Genomic DNA, 21,316 nt, shown 5'->3' on the forward strand with positions numbered 1-21,316 from the left:
CTGGTTTAATATTAGGAAAACTATTAGTATAATTGACCATATTAATAATCAAATTAATAAAAACCATATGATCATCTCAATAGATGCAGAAAAGGCATTTGATAAAATCCAACATCCATTCCTACTAAAAACGCTTGAGAGTATAGGAATAAATGGACTATTCCTTAAAATAATAAGGAGCATATATTTAAAACCTTCAGTAAACATCATATATAATGGTGATAAACTAGAACCTTTCCCTGTAAGATCAGGAGTGAAACAAGGTTGCCCACTATCACCATTACTATTCAATATAGTACTAGAAACTCTAGCCTTGGCAATAAGAGCCGAGAAAGAGATCCAAGGAATTAGAGTAGGAAATGAAGAAATCAAATTGTTACTTTTCGCAGATGACATGATGGTATACTTAGAGAACCCCAAAGACTCTGCTAAAAAGCTATTAGAAATAATTCAGAATTTTAGCAAAGTCGCAGGATACAAAATAAATCCACATAAATCCTCAGGATTTTTATACATTACCAACACAATCCAACAGCAAGAGATACAAAGAGAAATTCCATTCAAAATAACAGTCGATAGTATCAAATATTTGGAAATATATCTACCAAAGGAGAGTCAGGAATTATATGAGCAAAATTACAAAACACTTGCCACAAAAATAAAGTCAGATTTAAATAATTGGAAAGACATTCAATGTTCTTGGATAGGCCGAGCGAATATAATAAAGATGACAATACTCCCCAAACTAATCTATTTATTTAGTGCTATACCAATCAGACTCCCAAGAAACTATTTTAATGACCTAGAAAAAATAACAACAAAATTCATATGGAAGAATAAAAGGTCGAGAATTGCAAGGGAACTAATGAAAAAAAAGTCAGAGGAAGGTGGTCTAAGTGTACCTGATTTAAAGCTATATTATAAAGCAACAGTCACCAAAACCATTTGGTATTGGCTAAGAAATAGACTAGTTGATCAGTGGCATAGGTTAGGTTCACAGGACAAGATAGTGAATAAAAATAGCAATCTAATCTTTGACAAACCCAAAGATCCCAAATTTTGGGATAAGAATTCATTATTTGACAAAAACTGCTGGGAAAACTGGAAATTAGTATGGCAGAAACTAGGCATGGACCCACATTTAACACCACATACTAAGATTAGATCAAAATGGGTCCAAGATTTAGGCATAAAGAACGAAATCATAAATAAATTGGAGGAACATGGGATGGTTTACCTATCAGACTTGTGGAGGAGGAAGGAGTTTGTGTCCAAGGGAGAACTAGAGACCATTATTGATCACAAAATAGAACATTTTGATTACACCAAATTAAAAAGTTTCTGCACAAACAAAACTAATGCAAACAAGATTAGAAGGGAAGTAACAAATTGGGAAAACATTTTTACAGTTAAAGGTTCTGATAAAGGCCTCATCTCCAAAATATACAGAGAATTGACTTTAATTTATAAGAAATCAAGCCATTCTCCAATTGATAAATGGTCAAAGGATATGAACAGACAATTTTCAGATGATGAAATTAAAACTATTTCCACTCATATGAAAGAGTGTTCCAAATCACTATTGATCAGAGAAATGCAAATTAAGACAACTCTGAGGTATCATTACACACCTGTCAGATTGGCTAAGATGACAGGAACAAATAACGATGAATGTTGGAGGGGCTGTGGGAAAACTGGGACACTGATGCATTGTTGGTGGAGTTGTGAAAGAATCCAACCATTCTGGAGAGCAATCTGGAATTATGCCCAAAAAGTTATCAAACTGTGCATACCCTTTGATCCAGCAGTGCTACTACTGGGCTTATACCCCAAGGAACTACTAGAGAAGGGAAAGGGTCCTGTATGTGCCAAAATGTTTGTGGCAGCCCTTTTCATAGTGGCTAGAAGCTGGAAGATGAATGGATGTCCATCAATTGGAGAATGGTTGGGTAAACTATGGTGTATGAATGTTATGGAATATTATTGTTCTATAAGAAGTGACCAACAGGAGAAATATAGAGAGGCTTGGAGAGACTTACATCAACTGATGCTGAGTGAAACGAGCAGAACCAGAAGATCATTATACACTTCAACAATGATACTGTACGAGGATGTATGCTGATGGAAGTGGATTTCTTCAACATAGAGAAGAACTAATCCAATTCCAATTGATTAATGATGGACAGAACCAGCTACATCCAGAAAAGGAACACTGGGAAATGAATGTAAACTGTTATTTTTACCTTCTGAATCCAATTCTTCCTGTGCAACAAAAAATTCAGTTCTACACACATATATTGTATCTAGAATATACTGTAATATATTTAACATATATAAGACTGCTTGCCATCTGGGGGAGGGGGTTGGGGGAGGAAGGGAAAAAATCTGAATAGAAGTAAGTGCAAGGGATAATGTTTTAAAAAATTACCCATACATATGTACTGTCAAAAAATGTTATAATTATAAAATAAAATAAAAAATTAAAAAAAAAAATAGAATCTAGGCTCTTTTTTTGGTCATAGTTTTCTGGAAGTCCAATAATCCGCAGATTATCTCTCCTAGATCTATTTTCCAGGTCTATAGATTTTCCCAGTAAGTATTTGACGTTGTTCTCTAGCTTCTCATTTTTTTTGTTTTGTTTGAGTGATTCTTGGGTTCTCTGTGAATCATTCATTTCTATTTGTTCCATCCTGACTTTTAAGGAGTTATTTTCTTCTTTCACAGTTTTTAGTTCTTTTTCTAAATGCCCAATTTCGTTTTTAAATGAATTATTTTGCTCTATTGAATTTTTTTCCATTTTCCTAATTTTTTTTGAGAATTATTTTCTTTTTCCAATTCAGAAATTCTATTTTCTTGAGACTTTTTTATCTTTTCCAATTCAGAAATCCTACTTTCCTGTGTTTTTTTACCTTTTCTAATTCATAAATTTTGTTTCCCTGCATCTCCTGTGAATTCTTTATTTTTTCCAACTCCAATTTCAGAACGTTGTTATTCTCTATCATAGCTTCCCTTTCCTTTCCCCATATTTCTTCAAACTCCCTTAATTTTTTAAGAGTCTCTTCTAGGAGAGAGTTATTTGATGGGGGGCAGGAATCTCTCCCCTTTAGGTTGTTATCTGCTGTCTCTTTGCTGTTAACTTCCTTGTGGTTGGATACCCGCTCTTTCTCTGTGTAGAAGGAATCTATGGTTTTTTTGGCTTTTTTCCTCATATTAAAAAAATCTTTTGGGGTCTGTCCCTGGGGTAGGAAATTATTTATTTATTTCTTTACCAGCTTCCTCCCAGACCGGATGGATGCAGTGGCTCCTGCGCCTGAGCTAAGATAGAGCTCTGGGAGAGAGTTCCCCACCCCCTCCCTGGAGGTGCCTCAGAGTTGATTAGTGCTGCTGTGCCCCGAGGGCGCTGAACAGTAAAGGCAGCACAAAGCCCAGCCTATGCTTCCTGGTGGGGCGTGGATGTCTGCAGCAGGTGACGAGAAAAGCCCCTGCGCTCAAACTGGAAGTGTCTGCCAGAAACCGCGGTCCCTAGTTCAAAGGTTCCGCTTCTCTGGGACTTCCTGGAGCTGAGTTCCACTCCCTCCAGCTAAGCTAGGCAGTGTGTGTTGCCTTGGGCCGTATCCGCCCACTTGTCAATCTCTTAACTATTCTCAGGTGGTAGCTGAGGCCACACCCCCTGGTGCCGAGATCTGCTGAGTCACCCCCAGGATCCAGGGAAAATCTAATCTGTCTGAATTTTTAAAGTGTTTAGATTTCCCTTCTGAACTTCTAAATAATTAGCAGAGAAGAGCTAACAGCCTGTGCCAGATTCCTTTATCTCAGTGGCTTCTCTGATCCCAGAGCCCTTCCCAGTGCGATCGCCACCGTGTGCCAGCACCCCACCGTCTGTGCTGGTCTCTCTTATTCCTCCCCTGGGGACTGATCTTTTCTGTTGAAACTCCATATTCTCTTCAGCTGGTAAGTCGTGCTTCCAGTCTTTGTGGTATCTATCAGTCCTGGGCTTATTCTAAGGCTGATTTATCTAATTGGTTATGAGGGAGTAAGGATGTTCACAGAGTCGTGTGTTTCTTCTCCGCCATCTTGGCTCCGCCCCCCATTTTTTCAAACCTATAGAGAACTGAGTCAAATTTATAAAGCCCTTTCCTCAATTGATAAATGGACAAAAGATAGTTTTCAGATGAAGCTATCTAGAGGCATATGAAAACATTTTCAAATTCACTATTAATTAGAGTAATGAAATAAAACAAATTCTAAGGTACAATCTCACAACTTTGTATCTATTGGATTGGATAGTATAATGAAAAAAGGGAAATGGCAAGTGATAGAGGGAATGTGGGAAAACTGAAACATTCATGTACTGTTGATGGAGATTTGAACTACTTTAACCATTCTATAGAGCAATTTATAACAATACCCAAAGGATTGTAAAACTATGTGTACGCTTTTACTTAGCAATACCATTACTATATTTAAATCCTAAAAGAAAGAAAAAAGAGGAAAAGGACTTATATGTACAAAAATATTTATAGCTGCTTTTGTCTAGGGATAAAGAAATGGAAATTGAGGACATGCCTATCAATTGAGGAATGGCTGAATAAATTATAATATGTGATTATGATGGACTACTTTGTGCTACAAGAAATGACAATCAGGATGCTCTCAGAAGAACCTGGCAAGAATTTCATGGTTTCATTTGTACTGTATACAAAGTAACAGCAATTTTTAAAATTTATTTATTAATTTTATAATTATAATTTTTTGACAGTACATATACATGGGTAATTTTTTTTTTTACAACATTATCCCTTGTATTCACTTCTTTTCCAAATTTTCCCTTCCCTCCCTCTACTCCATCCTCTAGATGGCAGGCTGTCCCATACACGTTAAATGTGAGTAACAGCAATTTTGTAAGATGATCAGCTGTAAATGATATAACTATTCTCCTCAATGCAATATTCCAAGACAATTCTGAAGTACTTAATGATGAAAAAGTTAGTTATACTTGGAGATAGAAATGAAGGGTTAGAATGCAGATCAAAGCATGTTTTTTTACTTTGTTTTTCTTGAGGGTTATTTTTTTTGGGGGGGTGGATATCTCTTTTTTTTAACAGCATGACTATTATGGAAATGTTTTGCATGACTACACATGTATAACCTATATTAAGTTGCCTGTATTCTTAATAGGAAGAGGAAAGGAAAGAGAAGAGAAAATCTGGAACTCAAAGTTTTAAAACAAAAGTTATAAATTGTTTTTAAATATAATTGGGCAAAAAAAGAAAATAATAATATATAATTATATTTTTTAAAAGAATGATAGATGTTAGAGTTGGTGAGGTTCATTTTAAAGAGACTATTCTAGTGGTAAGGTGCTATACAACATAGAATGTCCTTTCAGATCTAGAAAGATATTTGATTATGTAGTCTAAACTATCATTTAATAGACAAAGAATCTGAGGCTCATACAAGTGATGTGATTTTCTCAAAGCCTACAGCTTGTATTAGTACCAGAACGAGGACTGAAATAATCTTTCCTCTACAGTTCACTGCCTCCCTAATCCAGCTTGATAGTCATATTGAACATGTTGAGCAGCCTAGCTGTTCTTCCTATTCACCAATATTCCTTTATGATTCCTTTCTGATGAAATATGTTTGGGATAAACATGGGGTATTTTCTTTAAGGCACAATCTTGACCCTGACCATTTTATTTACCTCTAAAAGACAGTGATTATTTCTTGTCTTTCTATTACTGACAAAGAAAATACAGTTAAGACCTACAGTTTTGTTATACTACTTCTAACACAGTGTTTTTCCTGCTTGAAGTAAGGGTATTTTAAAATAAGTTAATTCCAGGTAAACAACATGATATTAGTGGGAGGAAGCACTCAGCTATATTTATGTGATCCGCATTCTAATTATAATTTTGCTCCTAATACACTCTTTATGCACATTGCTTTAGCTCTTTGGGCCAGAGTTTTCTTATATAGATAATTAAGAGAACTGACTAACTGATGTCTAAAGGTCTTTCTATTTCAAAAATTCTCTGTTCAGAGATTCTATTTTCAGTCAGTGGTCTATGATCTATTTTTAAACTATTGTCTACCCAAGACCCTTTCAGTTATAACATTCTCTATTCTGAGGGCAAAGCAAGGTTGAACGTTTTGAAAGTATGGTAAAACTCAATTCATTTTTATTCATTATACTATGAGTCATTTTCTTAATGCATTAAGTAGGAACATGGACAAGGCTATCTATATAAAGCTCTCCAAAGGATTCATCTGAAGTCCTTTGAAACAATAGTATAATTTCATAGCAGTGACTTGTCAAGTTTGCTAAGATTTATTTATCTCGATTGCCCACTATATAAACATTCAAAGTTCTTAATAATTTATATCAAATCTATTATTCCACGCTTATTTCTCACAGCTTTCCTACATAGGTCCATATATACAGCAAATTGGGCAATCTATTCCCCTCTGAATAAGGGGTGGAGTTTTATACTATTGAATAGTACTAACTGAACTAGAAGTTGAGAGTCTTTTAATAAGAATTTATGTTTTCATCAGGAACTTGATGTGTTACTTTAAGTTCTAATTGTCCATTTTACCTAAATGAAAATTTAGGAAAGTTTGCCAAATGATTTTCAGGAGATCATAAGTCCCATTGAGCACTACACTATTATGATTTTATGACTATATGTGACTCCAGTCTGCCTTTGATAACAGTATTCCCTTCTCCTGAAACATCCTTCTCACCCAATCGTTATCAAGATTATTTCTATTCTTTAAAGTTTTGCTCAAAAATCATCTTTTTAGAAAGGCCTGTTGTAATTCTAACTAGAGAGTTATCTGTGGTGCTTGGTTTGTATCGCTCATGATATTTATCACATTTGACTTTGAAGGATAGTTATGTTCTTTTTAATCTTCCATGTATGTTATAGAATTTTGTATTCTCAAACTCCCAGGACAGAACCCAATCAATGAATTTTGTTAATTGTATAAAGGTGAGAATTCTTTTTTATGTAGGGGACACTGTCATTCAAATGATCAAAATTGTTCTTCCCTTCAGCCAAACGGCTCTGTGTGTGTGTGTGTGTGTGTGTGTGTGTGTGTGTGTGTGTGTATACCTAGTAATAGTAGCTGATTTTTATGTGATTCCCCAATATCCTTATAAATAGATACTTTGGCTCTTAAGTCACCATTTAACAGATGAATAAACTGAAGTTCTCTAATTTACCAATGATCGTACAAGAAGTTTGCTTGCCATCTTGCTCTCTCCAAGCCATGCATCATATGATTACATTGTCATCATTATGGCATATTGCTTCAAGCATAATTTTAAAAACAAACCAAATCATCCATTATACCTCCTTGGCATGAAATAAGTTCAGCCAGAGTTCTATAGTAGACAGGTCCTGAGTTTTGCTCAGAAAACTTGTGCTCCAGAACTTGCTCTGTTGATAATTGGTTATTTTAAGACCACTGAACTTCACCAGTTCACCAGATTCCATATCTGTAAAATGAGACTTGTATTGTTGGCTTTTTTTCTGCTTCTGTAGATAAACAATTCATTAAACATTTTTAATGTGCAAATAAGGCAAGTCTCTGAACACATAAAGACAAAAGTAAAAAGGACAACACTTCTTTCCTTCAGAAAGTGTGTCTGTGTGTGTATGTGTGTAATGTGTAAGTGCCCATTCACTTTATAAAGTGAATTAAGATATCTGACAAAGATCATGAGGATGGGGGCTTTTAAGGTAAAGAATAATTCAAATAAATAAACATTTCTAATACAAACACTGGTTAAGTGGTACAGTAGATAGTTTATTGGATTTTGGTTTAGGAAATCCTGAGTTCGAATTCATTCTCAGGTAATTACTAACTATATGACTAAAAAGACTGGATCACAGATGAAGACAGGAGCCACTTTGAATGGAAACAAACAAGATAGCATAGATGTGAACCAATTCTAATTTGAAATTGTAGGCAACTGTAAGAAAGCCATGATACTCAAAAGTCACATTGTTATATACATAGGAGGTTTCTAATCATTATTTTTTTGAGGAATTAATCAATTGGAATTGTTTTCTTACAATTAAAAGTAACTTCAACTTTCTTGGTAGGTAGTTAGTTCCCAACCCCTAAAGCTGTTCCTACAAAGGCTGAAAGATTACTTGTTAGAGAAAAAGTAAGGGCACTGGATCTTTTCTTCAGTTCAATGAATAGATCGTTCTAGAATGAATTCTAATTTGGAACAGGTTGAACTTACTATTAAATTAACAGATGATTGTAGTACAATCAAAGGAACAATGGATTTAGGGTAAGAGGACTTAGGTTTGCATTTCTGCCTTACCCATTATGAGCTAAGTGATCTTGAGCAAATTGGTTGACATTTCTAGACTTGTTTCCCCATCAGTAAAAGGAATAATTTGAGTAGACCTCTAAGATCTAGTTCAAAATTCTATGACCCTTTTACCTCTAATGTTTTATTATTAAATATAAGTTGCACAAGACTCTCAAAAGCATTATTCATGTAGCATAAACTTCAATTTATCTTCTCAAATTAGAAATATTTTGGAAGTAAACCTAGTAATGTGCAATATGTATCATCAGGGAAGCTGATCCACCTTAATTCAGAGAGAATCATTATTAAGTTACCTTTAGGGTGATGAGCTATTCAGCCATTTTAACTTTCAAATACCATTTTCTAAGTTCAGAGGGCTTGCATCAGTGAAGAGAATAATCACATTGATAGAATAGTTCTTGATATATTGATTTATAATCATCTTCCAAAGTTTTCTTTAGTTGGAAAGAAGGTGAAAGTCACTCACCCCTGCCTCTGAAACCAAAAGTTTAAAGCGTCAAAATCACAGCTAGTCTCTGACTAGGAGACAGTAAATGCTTTGGAAAGAATGCTGAATTTGGAGTTGGAGATCTGGATTTAGACTTGTATGTCACTCACTAGTTGTGTAATGTTGAAAAAAATAATTTAATATTTTTATCTTAAAATAATCTCTTTAATTTCTTCCTTAATTAAGTGGGGGAATGAACTAAATTATATCCTTCTCATCTAATATGTGATATGACAGTCTTACATTAAATATTTGATCTGATAGTCTTACAACCACAATTGTCCCACATACACATCTTTTTTTTTTTTAAATAGCTTTGGGTAATAATATAAACTTACTTGATTAATGTTAGTGAAATTCTAATAGTAATTTCAGGTTCCTTGAGCTATTCTTTCTAGTTCTGGGATCAAGAATCACTCAGACTGATAGTGATGGCTTACCATCACTCTAGTAGTTCTATTTCATCCATTTAGTAAAAATCTCATCTACTCTATTTGTTTTCATATGATAGATTTTGGGGATTTATTTCCAAGGTAATCTCAGAAGGATTTTGAATCCATTTTACTGTAGCATTGTGTAACTAGTATTTTTGAACACAATGAACTAGATGTCCCACAAACATGCAAAACAGAACTCATTACCTTTTCCCCAAAAATCTTCTCTCTCTTTTCAACTTTCCTATTTGTACTGTTAGAAACACCACCTATCCTCATGTTATACTCTACTTCTAATTCCGAATGACCTCATATATCTATTTTATTTCCAAAACTTGTCCTTCTTCCTTCACACCCTTGAAAGGTTAAGTAAGTCCCCTTCTCTTACTCCTAAGGGCCCAAACCTAGTTCAGGTCTTTATTATCTGTCATTTGGGTTATTGCAATGGTCTTCAAATTGATTCCCCTTAATTATTCCCATCACTCCAATCTACATTCCATTCAGGTGCAAAATTATCTTTCTTAAAGTGATCATGCTACTCTTCTGCTTAATAAGTTCCAAAAGCTCTCTACTGATTCCTGGATGAAGTCCTCTATTCACATTAAAAGCTCTTTATAATATTCCTTCTTCCTACTTTTCATATCCATAAATGTTCAAAAACAGAGTTGATGATAAGGCACTCTATCTCATTTATAGAATATAAGATTGGATATATAGGTGTGAGAATCATTTGCAAAAAGATAACTAAACCAATGGGAACTGATGACATTTTTAATGAAATACATAAAGGGAGAGAGAGGAGGAAGAAGAGAACAAGAAAGAAGAGAAGAGGACAGAGGACAGAATATTAGATTCAGATATTCTAAGGGCCCTAAGCTATACAATTCTGTGTGATATTATAGACTTTTATACTTTAAAGAGCCAATTGTAGATCAAAATTTCTCTAATCTTTTACATTCTAGTGTATCTCCAAGCCCTAATTTTCTGTATTTTAACACTGATGAGCCCAAACAACTGTAATGCTGCATATATTATGTATATATATATATGTAATATATACATATATATATATATATATATCAATTAAATAATTAAATGCACAGTATTAGGTTATTTTTAGATTGGATTCCTTTAAGACAAACCTGTAAAAATGTAGACATTTAATTGGAAAGGCTTTTTTTTTAGGTTTTATGAAAATTTGAGAAAATAATTACTATCTCAATTTGAAATATATAATATGTTGTTCTCAATTAGATGAAATATTAAGAGTTAACAACTATTGGCAAAATTACTTAATATTGCCCAGAGTTCAGGGCATTGTTCTTAATATAGTATGAATAAAGGCAAAACACTCAGAAATAAGAGTACCAAATCTCTTTAGTGACTTTAAAAATTGACTTAGATGAATTCAGCACCTTCACTACAGTAGTGAGAAGGCTTGTTTTCAACATTAAAAAAATGAAATAACTTATGCTAACTTAATTAAAACAATTGCTTTTTCTGAAGGACCACTTTGATAAATATGGTTTTTTGAGAAAATAACAGCCTCAAGTTATTAGAAGAATCTAACCAATATAAGATGGCAAAGTAAAAAGGGAGAAAAACAATTATGATATGATGGAGCAGATGCAGAAATGGGTGATAGTCTCACCTCAGCTCCAAATGAGCTCTGTGACTTTGTGTAAACTATTTTACTTCATGGAATGGTAGAACCATTGAGGTTTTCTTGATAATTTAGTCTGTTCTCTTATTTTTACAGATAAGGACACTGATTTTCAGAGAAAGAAAACAATTTTCACAGTGGTGAATCATAGTGAGAACAAGAATTCAAGACATCTAACTTTCCAATTAATATTATTCCTAATTTATCCTAGGCTATCCTTAACTCTAAAATGCTGAGATTTTATGAGAACAAAAATAAAATTGTCCAAATCTACTTCTAAGAAGTAGTTTAAATGGTCTGCATTATCTCAATTATGCTTTCAGAAACTTGAAATTAGTAATTAAACCTATTTTAACTTTCTGCTATTAGCCCAGACCAGTGCCCATGCTCTCAGGGATTTAAATCATAGAAAATAGTTTTCTATATTACCTTCATCCCCTCACCTTCTCCCGAGAGTTTAACATTATATAACAGAGAAGTAAGTTTCAGTGATGTCATTATCTTCAATTCAGTTCAGGTTTTCTTTTAACTTATATCCTGTACATAAAACCTTATTTAGGACAAAAAATTAAAAGGCAATGCCCTTGCAATATTTGAAGTCTAGATATTCTTCAGGTAAATTGAAATCTTTACCACCTATTATGTAATGTCATCTTTTCTCTCTTTTCTCATGATTTCCCTTTTTTTTTTAATATTTAGACTCTGTCTACCAGTTTTGCTTGTCCGATTCCTACTCATTGTATGAAATACAGTTTTGTGAAGACTTTCCTCATTTCCCTATTAGAAAATTTATTGTCTGTTTCTTAGCCTTCATAGATTTTTGTTTATAACATTACTGGCAATAAGCAGCTATGAACATTTTCTCAGCAAACTGATGTGAACAGATCTGTGTCTTATAAATGATTTTTGTTTTGTTTTGTTTTGTTTTTGGTAGGATGTATTGAAGTAGGGACAGATTGGAAGTAGGGAAACCACTAAGGAAGATGTCATAATAGTTCTGGGCATTTGGTAAGAATTTGAACTAGGTTGGTGGCCATGTGAGTTAGAAGAGGGGGATAAATGTGAGAAATGCTGTGGAGGTGGAATCAACATGATTTGACAACTTACTGGATATGGGGGTAGTGATGTAGAGAGTGAGAAAGAGGGAGGACTCAACTATAACTGTAGGGTAACAAACCTGGTAGACTGGGAAACACGGTGTGCCCTCAGTAAATATAAGGAACTTAGAAGGGAGAAGAGTTTTGCCATTGCAAAAATATTTTCCAAAAATAATCCATAGAGTGATTCACGTTTCTGTAGTACTTCACAGTTTACAAAATGCTTTATAATAATGATTTTCTTAGCTAGTTAATTATTATCCTGTTTTCAGATTAATCCTCAAACATTTATAAAGTACCTACTATGTAATAAGCACTATGCAACATTCTATTGATAAGAGTGACATTAAAACTAGGGTTAAAAAATGTAAAATTATTTCTTTAAAGTCTTGTACTGGGTAAATCTGAAATCTTAGATTCAAACCCAGGTCTCCCAAATTCAAGACCAGAAAAGTTTATATTTATTGAAATCTTGCTTGAGATTTTGAGGAAGATGTAGATACTACACAGAGCAAGTGAGAAGACATTCTATGTTTGGATGATGCATAAAGATGTAGAGTCCAGAATAAACCTGATTTATGTTAATATCATCGAGGAAAACATAATGAGAGGAAGATTTCAGAGGCTTAAATATTATAATGGAAAGACTTGGAATTAGAGGCTTTTAGTGGCACTGTTTCTTAGGAGTTATCCTAATATGGAAAATATACATAACATGCTTCTTTGAATTTCCTGCATTTATAAAATGAAAGGGAATTGATTTGTACTCCCTACTTCACAAACCTATTGTGAAGAAAATGCTTTATGAACCAAAACACTGGAAGTTATTGTCATGTTGGCTATCCTTGAGTTGCTGAGTGTTTTAGTCATGTCCAATTCTTCATGAATCCGTTTGGAGATTTTCTTGGCAAAGAAACTAAAGCGGTTTGCTATTTCCTTCTCTGGATCATTTTATAGATGAGGAAACTGAGGCAAGAAGGGTTAAGAGAAATACCCAGGGACCCCCAGCTAGTAAGGCCAGATTTGAACTCAGGAATTTAATCTTCCTGACTCCAGACCAAGCACTCTATCCATTAGTCTTCTGATACATAGTAGGTACTCCATAGATGCTGGCTATTATCTTGTGAATTTCCTATTCTAAAGCTGATGGAATTATAAGGAACACAATATCTCTTTCAATTTAAATCATAACTCATTGAATTCCCAAATACATATCAGGACTTCATTATCCTAGTATATTCCCCTCTTACATGGTGGATGCCCAGTGAGTCTTGAAGTTTGAAGTCTAACAGCCTTATCTGTTTTATTTTTAAATGTTAACATTCTAAGGCTGAAAATTTTGGACTCATCCATATTGACATTCATTTCATAAAATATGATACACATGCAATGTATTTTATCTGGATTTATTTTTTAATTATGTTTTGCTTTGTTTTCTTAATTTTGAAACATTAATATATGCTTTGGACATGCTAATTCTGAAAGGATTACATCTGAGGACTGATTCCAAGGACTCTTATAAGAGTAGCAATGAATGAAAGGGATCCTTCTATTTCTACTATCTTGTAAATAAAGCCCTCTGAAGTCAAAAAGATTATTAGCAATTAAACTATTAATCCCTACTTTATGCAGTGTATGTATTGAAGTATTTATTAACATAATAAGTTATGAATTATTCAGACCTAATATATCAACTTACATAATTACTCTAAGTTCATGTAAAAAGATCCTGAATATGACAAGATTTTAAAAAATATATTAGTTCCTAAATTCCGGTTATTTATGGGAGGAAACACTATCTTTTAAGCACACCAGTAGATGAATTAAGAGTTCTGTGAGGCAGAAAGAACTTAAATATTTCATATCATCATGAAATGAGAGTGACTTCAGTAAAGTTTGTACAAAGAATTAAGTAAGATTGCATGATGTGCAAATTTTTATTTTTATTTTTTTATTAAGTGCTTTCTATAGGCAGAATAGTGTTGTTACTACTGGGGAATTAGTTATTTTGATTTAGTTTGCTTTGTTTTTTTTTTTTTTTTTTTTGTTTTGTTTGTTTTTTTTTTGTGATTCTATCTCCATAGCTTGCCATAGAAGTTCAGTAGTTACTTGTAGCCCAGAACCTCTTTTTAATAGCATGTAAACGTTGATGAGTTGTTTCTGTTGTGGATTGCTTTGTCCCTCCTTTGAACAGTCTGATCTTTCTAACTCCTCATCTAGTCTATTTAGACTCCTTATCTAATCCAAAAACAAATGAACATTTGTTAAGTTTCGACTAGCATTCTGCTAGATACCGGGAATATAAAACAAATGAGATAGCATTTGTACTCTCAATGAGCTCAGGTATACATCTACCTGGGGGATCCATCACATAAAAATAAATATATTAAAATTTAAAGCACTCTTTCAGAATTCTAGATAGAGGAGGTTTCGCTAAAATATCTATCTCTTCAAATAGATGCATATAAAAATAGATACCTTTTTTTGTTTTTGTTTTTTGTCAACTATATTTTTACTATATATCCTCTCCTCTCCCAGATAGACATCCAATCTAATAAAATTTGAAGAAAAGTAAAATAAATCCATAGAATTAAATATATATATATATGTATCTTTGTGTATATAATATATATGTATCTTTGTGTATATAATATATATGTATATATATACATATATATATATAAAAACATATATAATTCATGTTATATTAGATATTTCAGACTTATGGTTTCCCACTTTTGCAGAGCATGGCGGGGAGGTAATGTCTTTTTCTATTTCTTTACTGGGATTGTGCTTTAGGTCATTATTTTACAAAATTAATTTTGATTGTTTTTTTGTGTTTTTTTCCATTTATGTTGTAATTATCTATCTATATAAGCATGTAAATTTTATATTTGTATTTAGTCATACATATTTGCATTATTTTATAGGTCTTTTCATGCTTCTCTGTAATGATCATATGTATCTATTTTTATAATGTAGAAATAGTCCATTAAATTGATGTACCACCATTTGTTTAGCCATTCCTCAGTCAATGGACACCCACTTCATTTCCACTTCTTTGCTATCACAAAAAGTGCTACTATAAATATTTTGCCTGCATATGGAGTCTTTCTTTTCTTTTCATCATTAAAATCCTTGGGGTATACATCTACTAGGGTGCATACTGGGCCAAAGAATCTGGACATTTTAATTACCTTCTTTGCATATCCCGGATTTCTTTGCAGAATGGTTTTAACCAATCTCCCCAAATTGCTTTAGTGTGCTCATCTATGCATAACCATTCTAATGTTAACTCTTTCTTAGTTTCCTGTATGTTAGGTAAAACCTTAGAGATTTTTAAATTTAATAGCATTTACAATAATGTGAATGTTGCTTTTGCCTTCAGTTTTTTCATCAGTTCAATGGGAATAGAAAAGCATTCAAGAATCTCCCCAGCTGAAAAATTCTATGACTCTCTGACTCTTCATTTAGGAATAAGAAGCAGGGACAACACAAAAGAAGCATACATGACCTAGTTCTCAACATATTTCACTTAGTCTTTTTATTTTCCCTTTTATGGTTATATACAGTAGAACCTGGGGTGAGATTTTATGAGAATCCTAGTACAAGTATTTGTGCCTTTTTTTTGTAGGCGTCAACAGTAAGGTGGAAAGGATCAAGTTTGCATGACTATATACATTTATCATATCTCACTGAGTGGTCACTATCAAATGGATGGAGAGAAAGAGCCAACTTCTTTGAAAATTATCAGGTACAATAAGGGCAGGGAGCAGGTAATTAAAGGGCTATGTAGGGTAGGTTGAAGAGACAGGAGAAAAAATGACAATAAGAATGCCAGAAAATTTAATGAGTGAGAAATTATGAGAGAGGAAAAACATTGGACTTGGAGTCAGAAGACTTGTTCTAATTCTGGTTCCAATCACTTAGTAATCACTTAAGCAATCTACTTAACTTCTGGCTTCATTTTTCTCACTTGCAAAATAAAGACTTGGACAAGAAAATCTTGTGAAATTCTCACTGGGGACTTGATCTTTGACATCTGCTCTGGTTCTTCAAATTTTGTGATTCTGTGAAATACACAAAACTTGATTTATGTGGTCCCTTTTAACTGACATTCCATGATTTCATAACATACAAAGAACATGTTAGTAATCATTGGGAAATCAACAGTTTGCTTTTCTTCTGGATGGCTTCATTTTAATTGAACTCTTGTGTGCTGATCACATCATCTCAAAGGGACTGATGTTAGGATTAGATAATGCCTTTGTTAGTGAATGAGTTTCTTCGTGATATCATGCCTTTGAAAATCTATTTTCTATATCTATAGAGTACTGACAGATGTAGTAAAAGCAGGTTGAGGCCTGGTTAGCCTACTTGGTTAATGGATTATTTTAGTAGTACTCTGGCAGTGAGGTTGGTTCCAGTCTTTTTTATGTTAATAGACCACAGAATCTTCCTCCAGGTGGTCATTTAGCCTATCTGTGTCAATTGATGACCTACGTGGCTAGGCTAGAGAGTGTGGCTGGCTCAATGACAATCTATTAAGGCTGTATATTTTGAGTGCTATTGAAAACAGCATTGTTTTAATGTATATACTAGCCTATTTTCAAATGAGAACAATTAGCCCAATTCAGTATTATATTGAATAAATACACAATAATATGGAATGTAAGATTTAGAGGTAAAAAGGACTTTAACAATTATCCAGTCCCCCCATTTTAGGAATAATTACCAAGACATATAAAATAGTTTGCCGAGATCATATAGCTAGAATATTTAAAACTAAATCTAGCGTTGTATATATACTATGTTATATATTATATATAGTATTTATCTGATAATAGGCTACTTCTGACTATAAAGAATACCCTTAATATGAAGTCTATATACATGTGTGTATATGTGTAAATATATGTGTGTACATATAATGTATGGATATATACACTGAATTATAATTACATGAAATTGATAGTACATGCTACATTCAAAAGGTATGCTTTTAAGACCATATTTTCATCATGACTCTCTCAGCACTGTTTACTTCTGAGGTCAGACTTACTTCTTTAAATGAAGAACTCTACTTTGTCTCATTTTTTAACCGTTCTTTGAATATATGTGTAAAGATATCTGAAACCATAAAATTTTTTGCTCTCCTTTTTCTTAGATATTTTCTCCTTTGAGCCAATGCATATGTCCCCCCTGTTATTTCCTCACCCTATTCAATATCCCTAATGAATGATTGACTAGACTTTACCTAAAGACTTTCTTATAAAACAACCCATTGCATAGTTCACAAGTCCTGATTATTAGTAAATCTTACTCTGCGGATTTATACATATTGTGCCCTCTTCTGGACTTGGAAGTAAAGCAGAACAAGTCTAATACTTTTCCTTATTGGCAAACCTTCAAATACTGAAAAACTCCCCATGGATTGGACATTATGGGTAGTGGCAGTCTCACACTGACTCAGAAACTCAAATACATATATAGAATCCTTCTTTTATAAATAGGCAACCTGTATCTAATAAGTACAGTGCCTTGTCCAGAATTTCAATGAAAGAATCAGAGGAAACCATAAAGGATAGTTTCTGGTTCAGTATCCTTCTGCTTTACTACAATGTTTCTATAAGAGAAAATGAATAACAATTTTAAAAAAAAACTCCAGCGTAAAACTTAGAACATCAATAACAATGATAATAAAATATCACATGTATAAAAGTGCTTTCATGATTAAAAAAGGACATTATATATGTGTTGTCTCATTTGATTCTCAGGATAGCCATGTGCTGATTAGTCTACAAATTTGATCACCATCACTTCATAGATATATATGAGTCTCAAAGAGATAAAAATGACTCTAAAATATAATATGTAATATACAAGCATGCATCCACATATGTATATATCAATGTACAAGTATATGTTTTACACATTATATGTTCCAATTTGAAAATGTAATGTGATTATACTTGCATATAAATTTAATGTACTTACAAGTACACATGTATTTTCATAGGTACTAAAATGGTATGTTACCATGGATAAGTTATTAAACTTCTGTCTGCCTCAGTTTTCTTATCTGTAAAATGATATCAATAAAATCCCCTAACTCATGGCAGTTCATTTCATGGCATATGGTACATAAATGCTTATTCCCTCTATCCTTCCTTAAGTCTCAGTTTCCTCAGCTGTAAAATGAGGATTGTAATAACACTTACCTATAAGGACTTTTGTAAATGTCAAATAAGATCATACTTGTAAAGTATATGTATTCTAGTAGTTGGCACATAATAGGTGCTTAATAAGTACATTTTTCTCCCTTTTCCTAATCCCCCAATCTGAAGCCTGTTCTTAGTCCATTGGTTTTGTTTTATTTTTCCATTCCTCCACACTACCACTTCAGCTATAACAGTCAAACACAGAATGACAAAACAAAGAGTTTTCATTGGATTCAATCTGCGAGTCCAGGTCCAAATCACAATTCCATTACAATCTTCATGAGCCACTTTGAGCAAGTTGTGGATCTCAACTTTCTCATATGTCAACTTAAAACATTCAATAAGTTGATTTTTATGTTCTGGATTCATAATGTAGCTCTAAGGCTTATAATTCTGTGGTTATTATTTATATGCACACACACACACACACACACATATATATATATATATATATATATATATATATATATATATATATATATGAATCTACGTTCATCCTCATGCTATATGCCATATAGAATGCAGATATAAACTAACTTCATTCTCTATTTAAAATAAATATATTTTTAATGACCAGTGCCCTGGAATCAACTGAGCTCCATATAATAGAATTTAACAAAAATCAAGGCAATATCTTAATATGTTACTTGAACTTTGAACTTCATTCAAATAGTATAACAGATAACTTCGGAATTCCCTTCCAATACACTCAAAAATTATAAAACCAAATGAATTTGAGATCTTGATTTGCGTATCTGATTCTTATTTGGACTAAAATTGGTTTTATAATGTTATAAAAGGACTACACATAATTTTAGCCTGTGACCTATGTTCACATGCATAGTTAAACCTGAGTTTTGATGCATTTCAGAGTGGTCAGATGATGCTCTTATAGCCTAAAGTCCCTTTTTCTCCTCCTGACTTCTCTTTTTTGTTACTTAATGTATTGTGTCAGGACAAGCTGAAAGGGTTAGTTGTTAAAATTCTGTTCTATTGTGTTGAGGAATCACTGAACTATTTCCATCACTCATGAAATTCTAATTTGATATTTATGGGTTCCTCTGAGCTGGAAGGAATCTTACAACATAGAATGTTACAATAAAGAACACTAGCGTATAATAGCAGAAAGAAACTTTAGGATATAGATTACAGAAAGTTGGTGCAGGGAAGCACTTGGAAAACAACATGTATGTATTGCATCAGAAATGTTTCATTAAGGTATCTTTCTCCTTTTATATGTTTGGGTGAAATTCTCTATTCATGCATCTTGCTGATTTGCATTACTAAGAATTTTTTAAAATTAGGAGTTCCATATACCAATGAAGTCACATATCTGTTAATAACTAAGGAGAAGTTGACTCTTTTATTTTCACATTTTCCTTTTTCTCCCTCCATTTTGTTTTTCTTTTCAACTTCTTTACAAATGTAATTGATTGGTTACTGTTCTAAATTTTCCTTGGATATCCACATAGTACCAATATTAAAAATCAAACTCAGTAGCTGATTTTATAGATTCTAACCCTCTCAGTAACATCTCTAATCATTCTCAGGGTGAGCTGAAGGTGAAATAAAAATGGAATTATCTACTGACACCACAGACTGGAATAAAGAAATATAAAGCCCCATCAAGTGGCACTTGAAAACAGAATTGACAATAAAAGAACTTCACTAATAGGCTATCCATTTTTATTTTAATTTTATCTTATTTAATTGTGAAAAATGTGGCATGTTGCTTCTATTCATCTTTCCCCAGAGAGGGGCCAGGGTTTGGTTCATTCTTATTTATTCCGATATGTTGAGAAAAAGATAAGGAAAATCAGGAAAAAGGAAGAAAAATAACCAAATAACTTCATCTTTAAGTGTTGGTCTAGTCTTTGATACAATTAGCAACTGCTTTTTCAATACATATTGGTGAACACCCTGATAAATGCAGACTCTTGTAATTGTATGCCTGAACTACAGTATTCTAATTACTGCTCTAACCTCCAATTAGTTTCACACATGCCTTCAAAGGAATTGCTTTTAGGTAATGACTTGTTCATGTCATTCTCTTGTATATTCTTTTTAACAAGAAAAATGTATTTATTCACATCAAAATTAAAAGAAATGAGCATAAAAAAGAAAAAAAAAAAAAACAAACCATAGCAATTGTTATGAAATGCCTCATCAGCATTATAATTTTTGGAAGGCAGAAGATCATCCATATTGATCCATATTCCCCAGCCTTTCATGGATGTGAATTCTTTGTCTTTTTACATAGAAGGTCCCGATGTTCATAGATATTTACCGGCCACACCTGCTGTGAGGATGAAGTCATTATGATTTCTTTTGGCATTTAAGACCCTTTTAAGTATTGTACTTCTCTACATATAGGCCATCCATCTCTTTACTCCCTGCCAAAGTACACTCCATGTCCTCTCTAAACACATCCAATATTTAATCCTGTCTTCATTTTTGCAGTTGCTTTCTCCTGTTCTTAAAATATCATTCTATTTCTAGATGAAATCATGTTCATCTTTCAAGATTATGACTAAAACCCATTCCTTCACAAAGCCGTCTTTAATCCCATAGTCAGAATTCCCTTTCTTTCATAGATCTCATAGAGCACCTTGTACGTCACTTATGTACTTAAAATGTTGCACATTGTCTAACTGGAATTTTAAATTTCCATCCAAGATTAGAGGCAGATTTTGGTGATACAGTAAATAGAACTTCATGGAATAAAAATATCTAAGATAAAAAAAAAATTGAGAGAAAAACAAGTCAAGAGATACTGGCTGTGTGACTCTGGCCAAAGCACTTAATCTCTGTCTGCCTCCATATCTTCATCTTTAAAACAAGGATAATTACAATACCAGTCTTCTATGATTGTTGTGAGAATTAAATGGAATAATGTTTACAGAACATTTTGCAAAATCATTGTTCTATATAAATGTTAACTATTATTTTTTGTGGTGATTGTGATGATAATGATGATGATGATGATGATGATAATCTACCTTGAGGAAAGAGGAGCTAGCTTATTTAATTAAGTTTTAAGTTACTCTTTGCTCCATGA

General features: G+C 33.0%; 1 protein-coding gene across 1 annotated transcript in view; it reads left to right on the forward strand.

Annotated features, from left to right (window-relative positions):
- Positions 1 to 21,316, forward strand: part of LOC141548439 (protein FAM135B-like) — a 144,595-nt gene that overhangs the window by 62,929 nt on the left and 60,350 nt on the right.

This window comes from Sminthopsis crassicaudata, chromosome 1, assembly GCF_048593235.1.
Source record: "Sminthopsis crassicaudata isolate SCR6 chromosome 1, ASM4859323v1, whole genome shotgun sequence".
NCBI lineage: Eukaryota > Metazoa > Chordata > Mammalia > Dasyuromorphia > Dasyuridae > Sminthopsis > Sminthopsis crassicaudata.